The following is a 23,664-nucleotide window of genomic DNA, read 5'->3' as shown; positions in this document are numbered from 1 at the left end:
GTGGGGCGTGGGGTGGGGGTGGGGTTTGCACAGACTGCTTAAATGCAGGTTTTGTTTTCTGTCTTAACAAAATATTGCTGTTTTTACACTAACACAATAAAAACAAAACTATGGCTTCAATTTCACAATTTAGTTAGAGGACTTCATGTCCTTTGAACTTTGAGGGTTTTTTTTTTCATATTTCTTACAGATAAAAGATCTTTCCTCTGAGCAGCAGGCAAAGGCAAGGATGTCCCTCTTCCTTCCCTCTCCTCTCTTGCCTATGGTCCTTTTATTTTTCTCTGTTCTTTCCTTCTTCCTTCTGCTCGCTCTTAAAATTTGGCTTGCCCATTTTACTGGTTAATAGTGACCCAAAAGTAGATACAGTGGGGAAAAAAAAATAGAGGAGGGGAGGGGGAATGGACACCTCTTTGTTATACTGTCATTTTACAAGAATCACATCCACTGAAAGGTTGTGACTTAATAGGCACCACCAAATACCGTTCACTAATTCTTTTATGAATTAGTTCATTCAACAAATACACTGTTTGTTATGTGCCTGACACTATACTTGTCACTCTTCCTTTCCTCACTCTAGAAAACCAAATTGTCTAAGTTTTATGTTTTAGTTTTCTGCTATAGAAACTTAATTTGGAAAAGAACCACTAGAATTTGACATCTTCTTTTCCCGCACTTTGCAAGACATAGTGACTTCATGTATTTTTGCTGGTTTCTTTTCTCCAAGATGTAGAAAAAGAGCCAAGGTTTAGGTCCCAAGCAAAGCTAGGTTCAAATTCTGAGTATCCGTGTGAACTTAGAGACATGATTCTTTTGAGTTTTTGTCAGTTAATGGAGGGTGACTATATCTATGGCAAAGAGATGCAGAGCTTCGATGAGAAAGATATGTAAGGTGCCTTCCACAAGGAGAGTTCCTTTCATTATGTTATTGTTTGTCTTAGTTTATAAACTCTTTGGGGATAGATTATAAACCAATCAATCTGAATTGCAGTAGTATTAATAATCGATAGAAAAAGTAAACACACAGTGCTAGCAGAGCAAGCAAATGTGTAACCTGAACACATTTAAGTAAAGCCATTTATTGATTTTGCAACAGGGTACTTCACAGGCAGTGGGTGTGATTTCAAGGGCAATCCATTTGCTGTTGTATTGAACTGGGGAAATTTTGCAGTGAAAATTCAGAAACACAGGTATTTGAGACACTTTGTTCTCTCATGGGGGAATTTCTTCTTTCTTTTCTCGTTCAAACAAAAAAGTTACAGAAGATATTTACATATTAGTATTTGTGAGGTAAAATTGTGGAAAAACCAGGTACTTGCAGAATTGGGTTCCATGTGACCATGAGCACATTATAGGACTTCTCTGAACCTTGGGTTTTTGAACTGTAAAATTGGCATGACGTGCATGAATTAAGCACAGTATGTATTTAAAACACCTGACACATAATTGACAGTGTTATTTCTTCCCCTCCCAGGTCCACCTGACCGGCTACAAAGATATATCCATATATATCGGTTCCAGGCCCCATTGTAGGGTTTCACGTGGTTACGTGGTTCCTTTCATCTCATTCTCCCAACAAGGCATTTGGCATGTAAAGCTAGTGAAGAAGGTTCAGGCCTCGTCTCTTGTCCAAGTTCCTTCCATAAGCCCTGAGTCTAATTTTATTTCTTCCCTTGAAGAAGCCCGCCACTCATTGTTTAAGTTTCAGGCCCCACAAAACCTGGATTCGCCCTGGATGGGTATTATTGTTTTCCTCATTTTGCAAAGAGGGGTAAATTGCCCGAGATCACACACTTGTAAGTCGTGGAACAAGATTGAAAACAGCCTGACCCCAGAGCCCAAAGTCTTAGGCACTGGCGGTGATGACAACTGGGAGAGAGCCAGAGTCGCCAACGGCGGGGTGGAAAATCAGCGCTCAAGTCCCTGCGAGCGGCTAACGCGGGCAGGCTGGGGTCGGAGGGGACCCCCCCGCCGAGGCTCCCCGCCCCTTCCTCCCCTTCCCCTTCTCCTTTTCCGCGCCGCCGAGTCGGAGCCGCGCTGTTCGCCCGGCGGCCGCCCAGACCGCCCGCTTCCCCTCGGCTGCCCACGCCGGCCCCGGGATCGGACCCAGAACTTTCCAAGAGGGGGAAACTTGGCGGCGAAGCGCGAGGACTTGAAGGTGAGGCGCTCGGCGGGCGGNTTTTTTTTTTTTTTTTTTTTTTTTGGGGCGGGGGACGGTGACGAGGGATCGGAGGAGCCGCCACCTACCGCCCGCCCCGCCGTCTCCGGGCGGGGGGCGTGTTTCGCCCTATCCAAGCTCCGTGTGCGCGGAGGCTGGGAGCGGACGGTGCGGGGATGTCTGCCTTTACCGCAGGGTAATTTCTGAACCACCCCAAACGTGAGAATCTCGAGTTCAAACGTAGCTTGTCCCCTGAGAGACTGAGGTGATGGGAAGAAAATGACCGAGTGGCGGTGGGGGAAGTCCCCATAGACTTCGGGAGAAAAGGGACCGGGAACGTGGTGCCCCCAACACCCTCGACAAGGCCCAGAGAATTAGGGTGGCCTTGCTGGATGGAGCGCGGGACACGCTGCTGGCGACGGCGCTTGCCGTAGTAGCTTTTGCAGGTGCGCAGCTGTGTTTGTTACCAGCGACAGCGCCCCTGCTTGGGGGGGGTGTTAGGTGGGGGCGGCTTAGCCGAGGCAAAGTGACCCCCCGGCTTCGTTTACTTAAGTGTGAAGAAGTCCGTCGAAGCTCCTCCTTCTACTGAGAAAAGTAAGCGAAGTGTCAAGTACCACACTTACTCCAATGTCGTGGTATTGAGCGTCTGTCTGGCCACTCTGAATGAAAACAGAAATAACTGTGAGGGGTTCAGGGAATGCGTAATGACACTACAAGGTTCGTACTGTCTGGTGCGGGACGGCCTAATCTGAGGCACCTCCCAGAAGCGCCTGGAGAGTTTTTCAAAGTACACCTGTTGGGCCCACCCCAGAGATCCGGAATCAGGAGTGATGGGGTTGAAGCCTTGGCCTGTGCTTCCCCCCCCCCCGCCCCCCGCAAAGCTTCCCCGGGGATTTTGCTGTGGGCACTTGGTTAGGAATCAGGAAGTGGAGGAACTGGGTTCAGTGTGACCATTGAACAAATGTTAAGCACATTGTTTCCTCACCTGTAAAGTAGTAACCTGGTTAAGTAACCAGTAACGTGGTTAAGATCATAATAAAGGTATAGAATGAACAAAGTGTTGAAAAGGGAGAAATCAGAATAATGATCCAAAATTCTGGTACGGTGGCAACAAAGGACACATGCTTTGGTTCTGCAAGTGGTGTTTGGATTAAGTGAGAGGGGAATGGACGAAAAAACTTTGCCAGGGAAAAGGAGTGTTTGTTTTCAGGTAGTCTGATCTGTAACAGTGTTGGTGTAAACTGTAACTCAAAGTCAGAATCATCTGGAAGAAACACTAGCAAGCTCCAGCCTGCCCCATCTCTGGATGATGGTTTGAAAAAGGCACCACGTAGATTTCTTCTTCTAAAAAAACCAAAGGCTTTAGATTATTTTCATCTAGGCAAATCCACAGCCAGTAATCACCAATGTGTCCTGCCCTGTGGTAACCCCAGTCAGGCTGAAGGCTGCATGTTTCCCTGCTAAATGTGAATTTTGGTTCCATTACTCAACAGAGCTGTGTTGAGGACCTTGATGTACCAGGCATTTTAAAAATACAAAGATGAATAAAATGCTGTTTTTTGTTCTAGCTATCTCTGGTTAGTGGAGGAGACTGATGTGTAAAACAGGCCAGGATATAACCTGGTTAAGATGATAATAAAGGTATAGAATGAACAAAGTTCCATGTGGCCCCATTAGCCTCGGGGGAAGGGCATTACCCTGGAGCTGGGTAAACAGCACCCTTCTGTAAAAGCTTTGAGAATTGAGGATTCTATGTGTAGTCAAATCTGTGTTCTTATTTTTCAATCTGATGAAATTCTAGTGTAATCATATGCTGACAATCTAAAGTAGAAATGACTTTTGGTTTCATGATGACTCTCTTTAAAATTTACTAGGCTTTCTATCGTTTCATCTTTGTAAAAGTCTCAGCTGTGTCTAATGTTAATCCAAGAAAGCGGTTGTTTAAAAAAAACAAAAAACTTTTCAATGTGTCCTGCATTCTTACTAAATATTTAGCTCCACTTAAAAATAATATTCAGATAAGTTCATATAACTAAGAGAATTTTTTAAAAGCGTGCCTTTTTTGGGTGGTTCTCATTGTGTTGTGTTCCTTAAGAAATCTTAAAATGATTAACAGAGAAGAAAGCACAAAAGGAAAGCTGCAAGAGGAATAAAAAGGGAATATTTAGAAGGAGGAGGTCAGGAACAGAACAGAATGTGATAGAATTGGTGGTGGAGGGGAGGTACTTGTTGGGAGGGAAGAGTAAAAAAGAAATGGGTAAATCAAACGTGGCCATCAGCTTCTTCAGGGATTCTATGTGTATGGACTCTTAGTTTTCAAAGTTATTTCAAAACCTAGGGGGAGGCAGTATAATGTGGTAGTTAAAGCATGGGCTCAACAGTTCTGAGTTTGGTGACTTTAACTACCTGTGTCTGCTCATTTGTAAAGTGAGGATAGTATGATCTGCAGGAGACTTGTGAGGATTAACAGCTATGATGCTTAGGAGGCACCTGGCTGTGATAAGGCCTCAATCACCAGTGGCCTCTGCTCTTGCTGCTCTTATCTCCCCTTACTTGATCCTAGTGGAAGCACCGGTGAGCTGGGCAGATAGCTCCGTCCTCCTTTTCCAGCTGGAGTCAGGCCAGGGCCCCTTGTGAAAGTCATATAGGTGATGGGTAGCTGAACCGAAGGGAGAAGCTCTGTCTTTTGCAATTTTGTGTCTGTGTTTCTCCTGCTCGACACTGTTGCTGTTGGGGTTCTGGCTGAAGTCGCCCCTCCCTGGTGTTTAAAGGGCCAAAGGCTGTAACCGTGGGTGTCTGTTTTAACTCTTCCACTAACCCCAGCACCCAGTGACTGTCCACTTCTCATTGCTGATTTCTATGAAAATTACATTTTTCTTAGGATTATGGATGGGATTGGGAGAGGGAGACTGTGGGAAAGCCATAAGGAAGTCCTGTATGGAAGAGCTCTAAAAGGGGGAGCCCCTCTCTCCAACTTCCAGTAATGTGTTGTAATATTACTAGAAAAGTAGCCTTATTGCTCAGCAACTTAACTGCTTTCATCTGCAGCTGGTGGTTCTGGTGCAAAAATATTTTCTTACATGTCCCCTGTCACATATGTCTGGTCCCTGGAGAGGTGGGGAAGGGAATCATGGATCATGGCTGTGTAGAGACCTCATGGATGTGGATCAGATTTTAATTAGAATGTTAATTGGTAATTTGCAATGGAGAAGTAGGACCAAGAATCTCTTCGATGTAAAACAAGGATGCAGAAAAGTATAAAGAAAGAATGTTTTGGAGAGTTTGGTTATTTTTTTTTCCTTGATGAAGGTGGGCCTTTAATCTTCATGGATCATATTTCTCCTTTTACATGCAAAGGATTCCCAACTTCGTAACTCTCAATTTAGCATTTTTAAAAAAGATTTTGTTTGAGAGCGTGCGAGAGAGAGAGAGAGCGGGGTAGAGAGAAGAGGACTCCCCATTGAGCAGAGAGCCCAATAGGGACTTGATGACCTGAGCCAAAGGCAGACGCTAACCCACTGAGCCACACAGACGCCCCTCAATTTTGCATTTTTAACCTTCTTGATCAAGCAATCAAAAATACATGTGCCTAGGATGGTGTTGGGTGCTGTAGGTGACACTCAAGGTAAAAAGTCAACAGCCCAAGAAACAGTGAAGAAACAAGTGGTGGGGTGAATATAAAAGCCAAATGGGTGTGGCACAGTCTCCCAGAAGATTTGAGAAAGCCTCCTGGAGGAGGAGAGGGGACTACAGCCTTCCTGCAGGGGTCAGAATGGCCTTTCAAACCATGGTCACCTGAGGATGCAGGAACAGTGGGTGGCATTAGGGTTAGAGAGCTGAAGGAGTAAGAGTACAGATAACTGGACCTTGAGGCTCATCTCCCGCAACTAGCCCCGGGTATCCTAGAAAACTAAAGCAGGTTTACTTCTCGGCCTCCATGGGAGAATACTAGCAGCAAGGCAAAGCTTCCTCTGCCCAATTACAAGGCTCCCTGAAATTCACAAGGCATCTTAGAAGATTTAGTGATTAGTTATGACAGGCATTAACTATCGATTGAATATATTTGGTAAGTGTATTGAAAACACCTGTGAGTTTGGGTTAGGGCTGTGAAGAGCATTTATCAAAGTATAAATGATTCCTCCCTATTCTTGGAATGGAGTTTGGAGATCAGAAAGCCACAGGATCCCCAGGAAAGGAAAGTGGAGGGGAGGGGTCTGCAGAGGACTTTGGGACCTTTGTTATCAGACACAAAGGCCCTTGAGTTCTGCCCAGATGTTAGCAGGACCTGTAGGTCTGAGTCACACTAAGTAAACAAATCAGAATCTGTCTAAAGCATCCCATTTTTAGATTATTAATTTACATTGAAAGATGAAAGTGACTAGCAGGCCCATTTGTTTTTTCAGAAGCAGATTGAGGCATTTACATTATGGCAGGGGCAACCAGTTAAAGGCTGGAGGGCTACCTGTGGAGAAAAGAGTTGACTAATCATCTGTGATAGTGGCACGAAGCCACGGAAGCCTGCGATCTGCCCTTCGCCAGCCCTTTGACAGGCTGGGCTCCCCTTTGCACAGTGGTAGAGCTGCATTGACTGCCGTGCTCTGCTTCAAGTCTTCCTTTCCAGGACTCCCAGATCACCGGCCTTTGACATATCTTTGCTTAGATATGTCAACCACCTGTCAGGTATTCATGATTTTGATTTAGTCTTGATAATCTCTCTTAAATTGGAGGTCATTTTTCTTAGGAGAAATTCTCGTATGTGTGAATTTACTTTTGAGTACTCTTTTGGCAACTACACCGATTCTAGCTTCAGTATATGTGTATGAATTTTGAGTCACTCTTATTAGAGATAAGGAAGTATTGGCTCAGTCTAAACTCGGATTGAATCTGGCTGAAGGTACAACAATGATAATAAGTAGCTTCTGAATTGGCCATCCATTTGCACTAGTCCACCAACCTGAAGACTTCAGGCTAAAGGAGATAGAAGCAGCATCTAGAGGTAAGAGGAATGGAGGTGAGTGGTGTGGAGGAAATGGGATGGCCTATGGCACCCCTCACACACAACAACTCCTGACCCCAGGGGCCCAATTTCTTAGACTGGGCTTTTGGGGTGAGGGCCCAGAAGTGTGAACTGTTGGAGCTTATTTTGGTGTCATTTTTGCAAGAGGATTGAGGGGAATACAGTGTCTTTAGCCACTTGAAGGTTTGGGATTTGGGGGTACATTGGAAGGCGGCATCCCGGGCAGGGAAGGGTCCAGTTCTCTGGAGACCTGTGAGCAGTGTGTCTGCATGAAGCTGGCACTGGGCTTGTGTCCCTCTTGCCACTGATGGAACAGCCAGCCCTTGCCTGGGGACATGGGTGGGGCGGGTCTGTGATCAGAAGAAAAATGTTTTAATATACACATTATCCGAGACAGAATAAGATATTTATAGTTTGTTAATGTTTGAGAAAAGTAAGAGTAGAAGGATTTTAGCATGCAAGAGGTAAATAGAAAACGACCCATTATTGTCAATTTGCAATGTGTAAAATGTCAATTACCCTGTCTTTATATAGGTGTTGAGGTGGCTTAATAAAGGTGAATGTGTCAAAATATATAAAGTTGTTCAGTCGAACTCTCTGGAGCTCAGGGGCTCCTCAGGGGTGCCCAAGAGTGGATGTGGGTTAGGAGAAGGGATGAGGGAAAAGTAAAGTGAAATCTCTTTTACATGCGGCTGCTTCAGCTCATCCGATTTACTTTTGTTCACTTTATATGTTGAACTTCTGCTATATCATGATGAAAAAGTGTATCTGCTTTCAGAAGTAAGAGTGTTATAAGAACTTTCAAAGGTTACATTTTAGCCCAAATTATAGGGTTGTCATTGATTTGGAACATGAATCTATCTCTGAATACAGAACCCAAATCAAGACATTGGTTATATAATTGTTTGTGGGAATCAGAGTTTTTTCTTCTAGGCCTTGTTATCATTAATCATGGAAATGTATCCTTGGCTTTCTTAAAGGCAACTGTACTCATGATTTGTCCCTCTGTCAGCCGTGGCTCTGTGTTCTGGAGATGAGCAGGCCACATTTCTGTTCTTGGAGTCTCAGGACTTTGCAAAGGATGAAAGTGAAGGACAGAGTTCTGGACAGAGGGGGATGCACCAGCCAGAGGGTCGCTGATAGAAGAGACTGTAGAATCCAGCCTGGAGTGAAGAGAAAGGATTGCAGGCTTGAGGGTAGCTGGGGGTCCTGGGAGAGAGGGATGCAGAACGGGATCCTAAGGAGCAAGATTTGGGGACAAAGGCAATTGTGTTTAAATCATATAAACCTCAATCCATATAAACACTTTTCCTCACATTAAAGAGTGCCGAGGCCATGTGGTTTTGCTTGGCAAGCACAGCAAGAGACGGTGGGTTGTGATTCTCGTGCTGCCTCTGCTCTTGGCTTTGTGACCTTTGAATCTGCTTCCTTATATGTAAAATGAAAGTGTTAAACTAAGCACTTGGCGTGCTTCCTTCTCGGCTGAATACCTTGTGTCGCGGCAAGTGTGTTTTCATGAATAACTATGGATATGAATATCTGTGCCTCTCAGTGCTCATTTCTCCTATTTCATGTTTTTCCTAAAAAGAAATGAGACCTTCCTTTTTCTGTTTATGTGGTACCACCATATGTAAAAGATATTTTTCAACAGAAGGTTGTCTCTCTCTCTCTCTCTCTTTTTTTTTTTTTTTTAGTTTGAACAAAATTTGGGTGGAATCTTTCATTATAACCTCATGTTGTGAAAAGGCGTTGGGTTAATGCATTTGTCCAGTGTTTTATTTCGAACACGGAGCTACGTTAGATACAAGATATAACATACAGTTGCATTATCATTCGTCTATTAATCATTTTCAAATTTAAAATTTGCTGGAAATATTTTTGTAAAGGAAATAGCTCTGGTATAACTCAGACATGAATACACACACACACACACACTTTTTCCTTATATAAATATAAAGGAAGTTTGAAAGGTTATTCACCAAACTTAATCCTTGCTACCTCTGGGGAATGGACTATTAAAGGGGCTGGTAAACTTCCAATTTTTAGGTAGGTACTTCTGTGTAACAAAATATATATATACATATTTTATAATTTCATGTATGAAATTACAGAATGAGCCTTCATGATCATAAAGTGTCTTCCTTTATTGGATTGGTAGACCACGATCACCATTTGACATAATTTAAGACCTAAAGTTAAAGAGTATCATTTTGTTAGACCACATAGGAAAATGGATCCTTCTTCCATTAGAAGACAAAATTTGGGGGTAAAGGTGTTCTTTTTGGTGTATATTTGGACAAGATTCATGTGAGAGTTAATATAAGCAAAGACTTTTCTCCAACCACTTCAAGAGTCTTGAACCCAGAGGTGACAAATGAGTTTCATCATATTTGGTTGTGGCTGAGTACAGGGAAGAATCCAGAGGTCCCATCTACGTTCACTGGGCAAAAATACCATGATCAGTAACTGGTCTGATCAAGGTACTAGAGGGTAAAGAAAATGACTGATCACTTGCCATGCATTTACCATCCCCAAAGCCTAGAATTTTAGGTGATGAGTTTCTTTATGAAGATAAAGATTTCTTTTTATTCAGACATCTTAAGGACTTACTATCTATACTATTTATGATACTTAATCAGATAGTATTTTGCAGAGTTAGTGGACAGTTTTCTGATAAATCTTAAGATTGCAATGACTGGAATCTTTTGTATTCCTCATAGAGGCAAGCATGCTAGCATAACTCAAAGAATTACTCAAGAATTAACGATGAATGGAATAAACAATTTATCTTGGCAGTGTGAGGTTATGGCTAATAAGGATAATTGAGTATGCTTGAGCACCAGCCAAATAACCTCAAAACATTTACCAGTATAGATGTTAAGCTGAAAAATTGAGTACTGTAATTTACAATTTTGTTCTGGGGCTTTCTTCAATCATCTGTTTGGTACCAAGGAGGAGTTAAATGGTTTTGATGCATGAAAGAGTAGCTCAGTTTTTACATCGGTGGTTTAAGAGGGCACAATGTTGCGTATATGCTGGATGTCCAGAGAAGAGTGTACATACTTCCTTTTCATAGGGATGAGCTGTTAGAAAAGAAGAATACAGAAAGTTCTCCTTACCTCATTTTTTCTTGGAAAAAAGAGGAAGGCACTTAGTCAATCACTGGGTAGTGTGAAGCTTCCAGCATATTCGGTCTCCAATTATTTCAGACTGAATTTAAAAAGAAAATCACACATTTGTGCGCTATCCTACTTGCGACCATATGAATAAGATATTCATTCATTCATTCATTCATTCACTCATTTATTCATTCAACAATCTCTATTGACACTGTCCTAGACTCTGGGAATAGAGTAGTGGATAAGAGAGGGAGCCCATGGCCCATGTTATGCATCACAGATGAGAAAATTAAATCTCTGCGAAGTGTCCTGCCCAACATGGTAGAAGTGGGACTTAATTCTAAATTCAGTGTTCTATCCTGTATGCTATAGAGCTTTACATAATTTTGGAGGACCCTGGTTCAGATATCATCAGGATGGTTCTGTCTACCTTTTCTTTGCTCTTCCCATGGTGGTGATTCACTCTTTTCCATCCTGTGTGGCATGGTATGGTTGCGGAGAGATATACCATCCATGGGAGTCACTTACATCCTTTTCTAGTACTAGGGCAAATCATCTTCAGCTTCTGAATAGCAGCCTAGAATTATGTTATTAAAAATAACATGTGAGTAGGGGCCTCAGGGTGGCTCAGTCTGTTAAGCTTCGGACTCTTGGTTTCAGCTCAGGTCATGATCTCAGGGTTGTGAGATTGAGCCACCCCCACCGCCCCCCCTTGGGTTCTGCGCTGGGCATGGAGCCTGCTTGAGATTCTCTCTCTCTCTTTTTCTCTCTCTCTGCTAATTGCTCTTGAGCACGCATGCTCTGTGTCTCTCAAAAACCAAAACACATGTGAGTAAAATAAAATAATTGAAGCAGTATTTTTTCAAACTCTTGTAACTTGGTAGATTGAAACCAGTATTTTAAAAAAAGAGTGCATCACTATTAAGTATTATGTGAACTTCATGAATATTTGTGAATTAGGTTGCAACGTGAAATTTTTCTTACTGTTGGTTGTGGTCAAAAACATTTAAAACATTGGCTTAAAGCATATCAGGTAAGATACTGTTTGTGACAAAAATACAAGTAGATGATTATCCTTAGCAATCATTTGAGTATGTGTGTTGATTACCTAAAGGGATCACAGCAATAAAGTAGAATTTGTGTGATGAAAATTCTACTGGAAGTTATTTGGCATTTGAATATATGCCTGAACAGATTTTTTTTTCATTAAACACACACATGTTGCAGTTACTGGTTTCCCTGTGTCCTATTCTTTTGTTTATTGCGGTTTCCTGTATTGAGTGGTTTCGTTATTTTTTGAAATATATTTTGCAACTTAATTGCATGGCATATAGAGAAATTTGGGGAAATAAATTACCTATTTGAGGCAATATCATATAATCTGATTATGCTAATGTCTACAGCTGATTAGACTTTAATATAAGTTATTAAACATAACCTACTAAATTGTTTTAAAATTGTTTTTTCCACTTAATTTCTGAATGTTTGCCAGTAGATTTTGCCTGAAGATATTATTTGTAATAAAAGATTAACAGCTACAGTTCCCTAAATTGGGGGATTTCATAGACTATAGGAAAAGATCATTAATTTGGAAATTGATAATTTGGACAATTGGACTGATACTTCGGAAAGATAAGAGTTTATTGCTAAAAATTGTTGTGTAAAGAGATCTTAAGAGTTTTAAATCTATGTAAAAATATGTAGATTTTGGTAGCACTTAAGCCTATTTTTCTACGTTGTAATTTGTTTCAGAGATGTGTACAGAAATGCAATTATTGAATTAGCCAAAATAGAGATTTAAATATTATGCTTGTTCTTTGCAAACCATGGTCTTATTCCCTTCAATAAATTTATGATCTAATTATGGAGACAGAAATGTCAAAGAAAGCTAGCCTTTTTCTCTTTGGAAGACAGGAGAACAACATACAAAAGATAAAAGTTTAGGGGTTCTAAGCAGGAAAGCTAAGTGAGTTCTGGTTGCTGGTAGGATTGTATTATGGATACATTTAATTTACTTGAGTTCAACCAGTAAAGATCAAGAAAAAGAACAAGTCAATCAGCACAGGAGGTCATACATAGCATTCGGTACAGTAGCTGTGTGTGATGGGGAATGTGAATCTCGTGTTCCCTTAGTTGGTCTTAACTCCACTCAGCTCTCACCAGGACCACAGGTATTTTTAATTCCACCCAGTCGCCACTCCACTTTCAACAAGCAATCTGACCTCCTACCTCATTTAAAAGGGGGGGGGTGGGTGGGAGACTATAAATTGTGAACTTGTGAACTGCTTTCTTCCCATCTGTCCTTCCCCACCCCTGCCATTTACCTTCCTCTTCTCCAGCCTCAAAAGTATCTTTCTTAAAGACCTCTTCACTCCTGTAGGACTTTGCTCCCTCACTTACATCCCCTCCCTTACAGCCAGAGGTTAGCAGCACAGAGGATAAGAAATCCTGGCTTTGGGGCCAGAGTCTGCCAGGCTGTAATATGGTTTCATACCTTCTAAATGTCTGATCCTGGGCACGCGTCTTTTTTTTTTTTAATTTTTTTTAAAGATTTTATTTATTTATTCGACAGAGATAGAGACAGCCAGCGAGAGAGGGAACACAGCAGGGGGAGTGGGAGAGAAAGAAGCAGGCTCTTAGCAGAGGAGCCTGACGTGGGGCTCTATCCCAGAATGCCGGGATCACGCCCTGAGCCGAAGGCAGACGCTTAACCGCTGTGCCACCCAGGCGCCCCCTGGACATGCGTCTTAACTTCTCTATGATTCAGTTTTTCTGTTTGAAAAATGGGACTAGCGATAGAATTGCCATGACATAGGCAGGTAAAGGGCTTGGAGCAGTATCTGGCTGAGGCTTTCAGTGGATGCTCGTTTCTACCCTTCCCACCACTACTACCGTTAACCTACTAATCTCGAATTCTCTACTGGTTTTCATTCCTTAGCCCATATGTTTGCTGAACCATTTCCTATTCTGGAAAAGAATAAAGCCAAACCTTCTCTTTACCCTGGGCCCCTTCTCACCACTATCTTTTCTCTCTCCTCTTCCTGCTCAAGTGTTCTAAAGAATAGCTAAGGTTAGCTCTCTCTAGTTCTTCACCCCCTATTAGCTTTTTTAGAAATGCTTTTTAATGAGACATTGACTCGATATGCAAATATACAGTACTTTCTATTTTCTTTTTAAAGGTTTTAAGTAATCTCTATGCCTGGGGCTTGAACTCACAATCCCAAGATCAGGAGTTGCATGCTCCCCTGACTGAGCCAGCCAGGTGCCCCAAATAGGAGTAATTTTCTATTTCGAGTACTCTGCAGCCCTCTGTCTTTACTACTTCCTGTTAACTTTGGAGTTCTCTGAGTTCCTCTCTAAATCCTTCTCTCCTCATTTCCCTTTGAGTGTTACCACTAGGCAGATTTTTGTATTTATCATTCCCTTCATAGTTTACCTTTTTGTGAATATTGCTTACCTTTATAAGTAGAATTATGATATAAATTATCTGGAGGCTTGCCTTTTTGAAACTAACTGCAATTATGTCCATTTTTAAAAAAGAGAGAGAAAGTGAGCGAGAGAGAGAGAGAGCAAGCTAGCATGGGGGTAGAGCAGAGGGAGAGAGAGAATGTTTTTCATTTTTATTTTAAATTCGATTTAATTAACATATACTGTATTAGTTTCCGAGGTAGAATTCAGTGATTCATCAGTTGCATACAATACCCAGTGCTTATTATATCAAGTGCACTCCTTAATGCCCGTCACCCAGTGCCTGTCACCCCATCCCCCTACCCCCTCCCCTCCAGCAACCCTCAGTTTGTTCCCTGTAATTAAGAATCTCTTCTGGTTTGCCTCCCATTCTCTTTTCCTCTTATTTTATTTTTCCTTCCCTTCCCCTATATTCATCTGTTTTGTTTCTTAATTCCACATATGACTGAAATCATATGGTATTTCTTTCTCTGACTAACTTCTTTTGCTTAGATGATACACTCTAGTTCCATCCACTTTGTTGCAAATGAAAAGATTTCATTCTTTTTGATGGCTAAGTAATATTCCATCACACACACACACACACACACACACACACACACACATATATATATATATATATATATATCTGAGAGAGAGAGAGAGAATCTTAAGCAGGCTCCATGCCCAGTGCGAGCCTGACTTGGGGCTCAATCTCATGACCGAGATCATGACCTGAGCCGAAACCAAGAGTTGGATGCTTAAACGACTGAGCCACCCAGATGCCCCAACTATGTCCATTTTTACTGGCATGAAGAATGTCATTATATGCCACAATTTATTCATTTTCCTGTTGATGGACATTTGGACCTTTTGCTACTATAAACCAGTTTTCTTCTTCTGTTTTGAGATCTGTGCTTTTACATATATCCTGGTGTATATATACATACATTTTCCTAGGATTTATACCTAATAATGGAATTTTTGGGATATTTAGTATAGACACCTTTTTATCCATTGAATGTCTAAATTATTTGTCAAAGTGATTGTGCTATACTTCCATCAGAAGTGTAAATGTTCTTGTGAGATTTTTAAATTTTGCAGTGGGAGTGTTATCTGATTTTTTTTTTCTTCCTTTTTTTGAAATAAGCTCTGCCGCCCAACTGGGGCTCCAACTCATTACCCTGAAATCAAGAGCCGAAAGCTCTACTGACTAAGCCAGCCAGGCACCCCGGTATCTGACATTTTAAAATTTATGTTATCTGATTACTAAGGAAGTTAACCATCATTTCATTCATTTCTTGACCATTTCAGTTTATTTTTCAGTTAAATGCCTATTTATATGTTTTGCCCAGTTTTATTTCAGGTGGTTTATCTTTTTATTTATAGTCAAGTTCTTTATAATTCTGGGATAAGAAGCCTACCTTCAAATTTGTGGTTTGTCATTTTATTTTATGTCCTTTTCTCCTCCTCCAGCTGCTTTGAAATTTTTTGTCATTGCTTTCCAGTAATTTGATTATGATGTGCCTTGATGTAGTTTTCTTTTCTTTAAAAAAAAATTTACTGAGATATAATTCTTATGCAGTACAATTAATCATTTAAAGTACACAGTTCTATAACTTTTGGTATATTCATAGAGTCGTACATCTATTGCCATAATCAATTCTAGAACATTTTCATTAAAAAAAGAAACCTCTTGCCCCCAACCCTTCCATCTCCCCAGCCCTAGGCAACTACTAATATGCTTTCTGTCTCTATATTTGCTTATCCTGCACATTCCATGTAAGTGGAATTATATAATACGTGGTCCTTTGTTACTGATTTTTTTTTTCACATAGCACAGTGTTTTCAAAGGTCATCCATGTTGCAGCATATACCAGCTCTTCATTTTTTTTTTTTACTGCTAAATCTTTGTATGGATATGTCATATTTATCCATTCATCAAAAAGACTATTCTTTCCTCATTGAATGGTCTTGGCACTCATAAAAAAAAAATCACCTGGCCATAGGTGTATGGTTTTGTTTTGGGACTTTCAAGCCTATTCTGTTAATCTATATCTAATCTTATGCAAGTATGATATTGTCTTAATTGCTGTAGCTTTATAGTAGGTTTTGAATTAAGGAAAGATGAGCCCTCCAACTTTGATCTTGTTTTTTACGATTGTTCAGTTATTCTGGTTCACTGGAATTTCCATATGAATTTGGGAGCAGCTTCTCAATTTCTGCAGAGAAGTTAGCCACACTTTTTATAGAGATTGTATTCCACTTGTAGCTCAATTTCAGGTATGGCATTCTTTATTTCTAGTAGCACGTTCGCATTTCCTTCTGAGCCCTCACTGGTTGTACCTTTAATGTCTATATTTCGACTAACAGTTTGGTGAAGATTCCTTCCTTCCTTCCTTCCTTCCTTTCTTATTTATTTATTTATTTGAGAGCGAGCAGGGTTGGGGGGAGGACAGAGGGAGAAAGAGAATCTTAAGCAGACTCCCTGCTGAGTGAGGAGCCCTATTCGGGGCTCAATCTCACGACCCTGAAATCATGACCTGAGCCAAAATCAAGAGTCCAACGCTTTACCAACTGAGCCACCCAGGCGCCCCACTGAAGAGTTTTTCTATCATGTTTGTCAAAATTCTTCTAGCCTCTGCCTACTGCCTGATTCCAGGGCTCTTCCATTTTTTGTTTGTTATAACAGCACTCCACTTCCAGACACCAAAGTCTGTATTAGTTTTCTATTGTTGTCATAACAAATGAACATAAACTTAGTGGCTTAAAACACCGAATTTGTTATCTCACAGTTCTATAAATCCAAGTCTGAGTGGATCCCTTCACTAGCTCTTTAGCTTTACCTCTCACAATTCTTTGTCTTCTAGGCTCTGGTGATAACAAGCGGCTGGTAGTTCCCTGTAGATACCAAGCCATCCATGCACTTCTTCTGGTCTTAACCTTTACCCAGTGTCTTAGTTCAAACTGTTAGAACAGTTACCATAGACCGAGTGAGTTAAACAGCAAACATTTATTCCTCACAGTTCTGGAGGCTGGAAGTCTAAGATCAGGGTGCCAGAAGGATTGGGCTTTTGACGAGAACCCTCTTCCTGGTTATGTCTTCACATAGCCTTTCCTTAGTATTGCACCCAGGGAGCTAGTGAGCTATGGTTTCATCATCCCCATACAAGTTTTTGAGAATCCCATTATTGGAGCTGTAACCTTCATGACCTCCATGACCCCATCTAAACCTAATAATCTGAAGGTCCCACCCATAAACACCACAACATTTGGGGGTGAGCGCCTCAACATGTGAATTTTGGGGGAACACAAACATTCAGCCCATAGCATTATGCTCCTGGCTTCCCCACGAGCATCAGTTCTAAGGTCCCAAGTGTCCTCTAAGTGCCCTCTAAATCAGCTATGGGTGAGATTTGTATGTTCAGCCTGAGGCAAAATTTCAACCCAACGGTAAACCTATGAAACCAAGCAAGCTCTGTGGTTCTAGCCTATGATGGTGGGACAAGCAGGAGATAGGCATCCCCATTCCAAAAGGGAGAAACAGGAAAGAAGAAGGGACAGTGAGTCTCAAGTCCATATCCAGGAAGGCATACTCCCTCAGACCTCAAGATCTGAGAATAATCCTCTTTGGCTGGATGGTCTACCCTTTGGACTCACTGGGGCAATGGTTCTGACTCTGAGGCTCTGCCGGGTGGGGGTTGTATCCCCACTTCTCTGGGCAGCCTCACTCACACAGCTCTGCTAAGCAGTGGTCCCACCCTTTGAAACTGAGGTAGGTGCAGCCTTGTTCCCTGGGCCTGTGTACTCCCGGTCTGTGGTGGGAGTGGCAGCCCCAGTTATCTCTGAATCCCCCTCAGTGTGCTTCTTCCTTTGTTTTGAAGAATAGTGCATGTTCACAACCAAATAATTCTAAGGTCCTGTAGGATCTGAGAAGTCGGAGAGCCTTCCTTCATTTTGTCCCACGGTTGTTGAAACTGGCGGTGTTCCTGCTGGAGTCGCTGATTAGGTCACTAATCATGAGTCACGCCCATGCATTAATCTTATCAAATGGTCAGTCAGACACACACTAAGTGCTCTCTTCGAAACATGCTTTCTCATTTATGCAAGATGGATAAGATGAGAATTTTCCAAATATTTAAGTTCTGCTTCCTTTTTTGCTTAACACTTCCTTCTTCAATTTCTCTCTTCTCACATTTTACTATAAACTTCCAGGAGGAACCAAGCTGCTCCTTCAAAACTTTGCTTAAAAATCTCTTCAGCTATTTCTTCTGGTCTCATCATCCCCTTATAAGGGCACTAATCCCATCACTGGGGCTCTACCCTCATGACCTCATCTAAACCCAAGTTATCTTCCAAAGGCCCCAGTGACAATACTGTCACACTGGGGACTAGGACTTCAATATAAGAATTTGCATGGAATATAGACACTCAGTCCATGGTACCTAATGTGCTCATCCCACTCAGATATCTTCATCTTTTAAATGTGTAGCATCTTCTCTTTTAGAAAATTGGCCTCTGCTGCTGAGATGAGTTAAGTGCCCCAATGCTGTGTGTCCGTAATAACATGTAGGTCTTCACCTCCATGTACCACGCTGCATCAGAATGATCTGGCACATGTCAGTCACCCTAATAGACCGTACGTCTCAAGGACTCCCAGGGCTTAGTAATGGCCTGGTATGCAGCCGCAACCAAAGCAAGTTTGGACTGAATGAGGCAGAGGGAGTGAGGACTGTCTTTGACCAGACGAGGTTAAAACCTCTGTCAGATACAAATTAAAAGATTAAAAACTGGTTTTAAAAAGTTGCAATATGTGACAGGGAGAAGGTTGATATACAGTATAGAATATTTTAGGGAAAGCATTGTCTCCAATATGTAAAGGAGAAATGTAATGACTTAGTCACAAAGGAGCAAATATAAAGAGCTAACAAACGAGGAAAATGCTCAAACTCACTAGTAATCAAGATATGCAAATCAAAACGATGCCATTTTTTTCCTAATCACTTTCTCAAATATAAAGATCTTGGGGTGGCTGACTGGTTGGCTCTGTGGGGTGGAACATGTGACTATTGATCTTGGGGTCCTTAGTTCGAGCCCCACAATGGGTGGAGAGATTACTTAAAAAAAAAAAAAAACCAAAAAAATGGGGCACCTCAGTGGCTCAGTCAGTTAAGCATCTGCCTTCGGCTCAGATCATGATCTCGGGATCCTGGGATTGAGCCCCACATTGCGATCCAGCCCCGCATTGAGATCCCTACTCAGTAGGGAGCCTGCTTCTCCCTCTTCCTCTGCCTGCTTCACTGCCTATTTCTGCGTGCGCTCTCTCTTTCTCTCTGTCAAATAAATAAATTAGAAAACCTTAAACAAACTCTTGTGTTGCCTATAATGTGAAGCATACTCACATATTGTTACCAGAAATAGACTGGAAGCCCTTTGGGAAAGCAGTTCCACAGTCAATAGTCTTATAATTTTTAGACTCTTTGGCTGGAAGATTCTACTTTAGGATATCTATCCTAAAGAAATAACTTAAAATTTATTTTTTAAATTGGGCTTTTATTCTTCTTATAGGAATATATTAAAATGGTTTTCAATTCAAAAAGCACTAAAGAATGGACAGTGGAGTTTGCCAGCTCCTCTGAACACCAGACACTAGGGATTGTGGAAAACCCTGTGTTTCTTTTCTGAGTACTTTTGTTCGTTATTCATCCAAATGCCTGCGTGTATGTGTGGGGGGAGGGGAAGGGTATCATCCCTCTCCACACTCCATTTTTACACAAATGATAACACGCTATCTAAACCGGTCAGTAGTTGGCTGTTTGACTTACTAAGACCTTGGCGATTTGTTACATGTTGGTACATGAAGAGCTTCCTCTTGGTGAAAGGTAACAGTCCTTTTCTCTAGACCCTTGACAGCACAATATGTGTCAAAATCTTGGAATCTTTGCCAGCGTGATAAGTGAAGAATCTCAGCACCGTTTTACTTTGCATTTTTCTTAAGATTAAAAGGAGTGTCTTTTAATAGATTTAAGAGCTATCTGCATACTTTTCACTAAATGAACTGTGTCTGTTCCTATCCTTTGCTCATTTTTCTGTTGAGTTGTTCTTTTTCTTACTGATCTGTAGATGTGCTCTCTACATATATGAAGGAAGCTAGCCCATTATCCTGAGTCACAGTCCCGCACCCCCCAGTTTGTTGTCTTGTGACTGCGTATGGTGAGTTTTGCCATGCCAAAAAATGTGATTTTTGTTACGTAGTTGAAATTATCGATTTTTTTCATGGCTTTTGGAGTTCGTGTCAGATGTAGGAAGGCATTCCTGACCTCAGGAGGTAATTTTTAAGTAGTCTAAACACTTTATATTTAAAGATGTTTACTGCATTCTTTGTGATTTAAAAAAAAAACTGGTAATACAGAAGTATAATAATTGAAGAATGGTTGCTTTAATTGTGATATTGCTATAGAGTGGGTTAGGATGCGACCTGTGTAAATAATATTTCCAGGAAGCTCCTCATAGGCCTATAAAGGAATGTCATGGGAAGATGTTTGTTCGGATTGAGGCCAATTCAAGACTGGATCTATTCCAGATCATCTCAATAATATAAAACATGAAAAGGAATAAATGGAAAGCATATTAATAATTGTAATTAGATGGTGAGATTATTATTATTACTACTCTTTAAAATGTCTTCCAGTTCTTCCTAAACTTCTGACACAAGCCTGTGCTTTTCTAATAAGGAAAATACAACATGGATGATACATGCATCAGAGACTCTGTGCTTTGTGGGGTCCATTTGCTTTGGCTATTTGACATTCTTCACGCCCTCAGCAGCCTAGAAGTAGAGCAAAGAAAACCATGGTGGTTTGTCCAGAATAGAGCTAGTTTATCCAGATTTTCTTCTTTTCTTCTATTGTCAGATATCAGGATCTTAGGGAATGTTCTCTTTTATGTATTTCGCCATTGAGAAAGTGCAGCTCAAATTACATTGGCACCCTAAAATTAGCACGGAATAGTGATTTTTTTTTTCCATTTCTCTTTTAAATTCTTCCTCCTAATAGTGGCGTGGCTTTCTTTTTAACTTAAGCCGTTTCTTTTTTTTTTTTTTTCTTTTTCAGTTTCTATATCCTCCTAACCCTTGGTAGAGGCTTTTTTCCCTTAGCTCTACTGATTTATAACTTACAAACAATGAAATATAACCAATCTCACGATACAGCTCGAGTTTTGATAAATGTGTTTACCTTTGGAGCTGCCACCACAATCAAGATAAAACATTTGCATTAGGAGATGACAGAGATTCAACTTTTTTTTTTTTTTTTAAGATTTATGTATTTATTTGAGAGAGAGTCAGGGGGTGGAGGGGCAGAGGAAGGGAGAGAATCTCCAGCAGACTCTGCTGAGCGAGGAGCCTGGGGGGGGGGGCAGTGTCCATCTCATGACCCTGAGATCGTGACCTGAGCCAAAATCAAGAGTGACACTTAACCAGCTGAGCCACCCAGGTGCCCCAGAGATCCAACTTTTAAAAAATTAAAAGATCTAATATGTTTTATACTGATAGATTCTGGAGCACTTATGAGAGAAACTGTTAATTTTAGAGTATTCAAAACAAAGGTGTTTCAAAAGTTAATGGCTTATACAGTAACTGTATATAGTTAAATAATTGACTTCACAAAAGACCTGTTTTGGTTATAGCATAAAATTGTAATAAGTAAACTTGATAAATTCTTTGAGGGGCTGCAACTTCAAAGGGACAGCATTTTGGGAGTTTTGATTTCGTTATATTTCCTTGACCTTGTTTTTTCCTTAAAATCTGTAAGACACTTGTTTTTTTCTCACAAAATGAGCGATACTCTGAGGCAATTGAGAACGTCCAAATCCTTTCTTTAGGATCTTATTATATGTGAGCCTGTACTCATATTAGCTAGATTGGAGGAATTGAGATAATTAGAATGGAAATATAATAGTTTAGCAGGCATGATTAAGATTTCCCCAGCAGAGCAAAGTGTTTCCCAGTGAGGAGATTGTTTCAAAGATCTAACCTCATTTCGAAAGAGGAAAACTCAAACACGCATTCGCTGTGGCTCAACCTAAGAATCTGCATGTACCGCTACCTTTAAAGGTCCTTTTCGATGTGGTTCAGGGGGAGTGGGGATAAGTGCTGTCATGCTGGCTCTTGTCCTTTTATTCCCTCACATTTCAGTAGTCTATGCATCCTCCCACCTGTCCATTCACTCCTTCGCCCTTGTTCCTTCCTACTATTCTTTTGTTCTGTTTTCTCTTCCTCCTTAACCTCTTTTCTGGGAATTGTGAAAGCAACAAAAAGGAGGCTTTTACTTTTAATTTCGCTTTTTCTAAATATTTAGATTTCACTTCTTAATTACTTTATACTTCAGACAAAATGTCAATACCAAGTTGATTTAATATGCTTAATTTGCACTTGAGAAGCCTAAGATGAATTGGTCCAACCTGGAAATCTTCAATTGAAAAGTTACTTTTTCAGTCTTTAGATAGAAAATTTTCCATCTGCTTGCTAGTAGTTGTAATGATTTACAGGTCATCCATAAGATTAAATACTAGTTGATCTTTTTTTTTTTTAAGATTTTATTTATTTGACAGAGACAGAGAGAGAGGGAACACAAGCAAGGGGAGTGTGAGAGGGAGAAGCAGGCTTCCTGCAGAGCAGGGGGCTCGATGCGGGGCTCGATGAGGGGCTTGATGAGGGGCTCGATCCCAGGACCCTGAGATCATGACCTGAGCCGAAGGCAGACGCTTAACAGCTGAGCCACCCAGGGGCCCCTAAGTACTAGCTGATCTTAAGCATCATTGTGTGCTTATGGAAGCGATCTAGAGATTAGAAATGTGTATGTACTTTAGCTTAAAATAACAGTTAAATTAGGAAACAAATCAGAGACTTGTGTATAATTGAATCATTGGAAAATCATGGATGTGTGCTTTTTCTAAGATTTTATTTGAGAGTGAGAGAGAGAGAGCATGGGTGGGGCGGGGGTTGGGGGTGAGAGGGAGAAGCAGACTCCCCACTGAGCAGGGAGCCCACTCGGGGCTCTATCCCTGGACCCTGGGATCCTGACCTGAGCTGAAGGCAGACACTTAACCGACTGAGCCACCAGGTACCCCTGGATGTATGCATTTCTGTAGAAATATACCATCAGGAATTTGTTAGGCCGTTTGTAAGGAAAATGTGCACAGCAACTGAGTGCCAGCTCTTTAACTTTCATAGCTTGGCTGACTATCTTAGCTAGTTGGCTGCCTGAAATTCCTTTTGGAGGTATAATAGCATCAGTCTGCTAGGGTTACCCTTACAAAATACCACATACAAGTTGGCTTAAACAACATTTTTTCTCTCACAGTTCTAGAAGCTAGAAATCAAAGATCAAGGTGCCATCAGGGTTGGTGCCTGGTGAGACCTCTCTTCTTGGCTTGTAGATGGCCACTTTGTCACTGCATCCTCACTTGCTCTCTTTTCTGTGGTCATGGAGACAGAACTCCAGTGTCTCTTCTTCCTTTAAAGATACCAGTTCCATCGGATTAGGGCCCCACCCAAATGACCCCGTTTAACCCTAACATCTCCCTGACGGTTCTATTTCCAAATATAGTTACATTTGGAGTTAAGGTTTCAATATATGAATTTGGGTGGGAGACATCATTTAGTCCATGCAGGTAGAATAAATTTTAAGTAAATCACTATAAATATGCAATGATACTACGTAGGCTAAGATTGTGTGAACTGGTTGGCATTGTACCTTTTTTTTTTGTCTGAATCCTAGAAAACAGTTTCATTATGCTACAGTTTAAAAAAAAATCTTCTAAGATTTACTTGTATCTTTTCTCCTACTAAATTTAAGCAGTCTGAAGCCAGGGACATAATTTATTGCATAGCTTTCAAATTCTTTTGACTTTAACCTACCTTAAGA

At 41.1% G+C, this 23,664-nt stretch overlaps 1 protein-coding gene across 5 annotated transcripts in view; it reads left to right on the top strand.

Annotated features, from left to right (window-relative positions):
- Window positions 1–2,009: 2,009 nt before the first annotated feature.
- Window positions 2,010–23,664, top strand: part of PLAGL1 (PLAG1 like zinc finger 1) — a 111,421-nt gene continuing 89,766 nt past the window's right edge. For 3 of the 5 annotated variants that reach the window (XM_034669231.1, XM_034669238.1, XM_034669232.1), the window contains exon 1: window positions 2,010–2,155. The gene's annotated coding sequence lies outside the window, so the exon portion shown is untranslated. The remainder of the gene's footprint in view (window positions 2,156–23,664) is intronic. The other 2 variants (XM_034669233.1, XM_034669234.1) reach the window with 1 other exon arrangement.

This window comes from Ailuropoda melanoleuca, chromosome 10, assembly GCF_002007445.2.
Source record: "Ailuropoda melanoleuca isolate Jingjing chromosome 10, ASM200744v2, whole genome shotgun sequence".
Taxonomy (NCBI): domain Eukaryota; kingdom Metazoa; phylum Chordata; class Mammalia; order Carnivora; family Ursidae; genus Ailuropoda; species Ailuropoda melanoleuca.
Note: the sequence above shows the minus strand (reverse complement) of the source record. Positions and strands in the feature narration are given on the sequence as shown.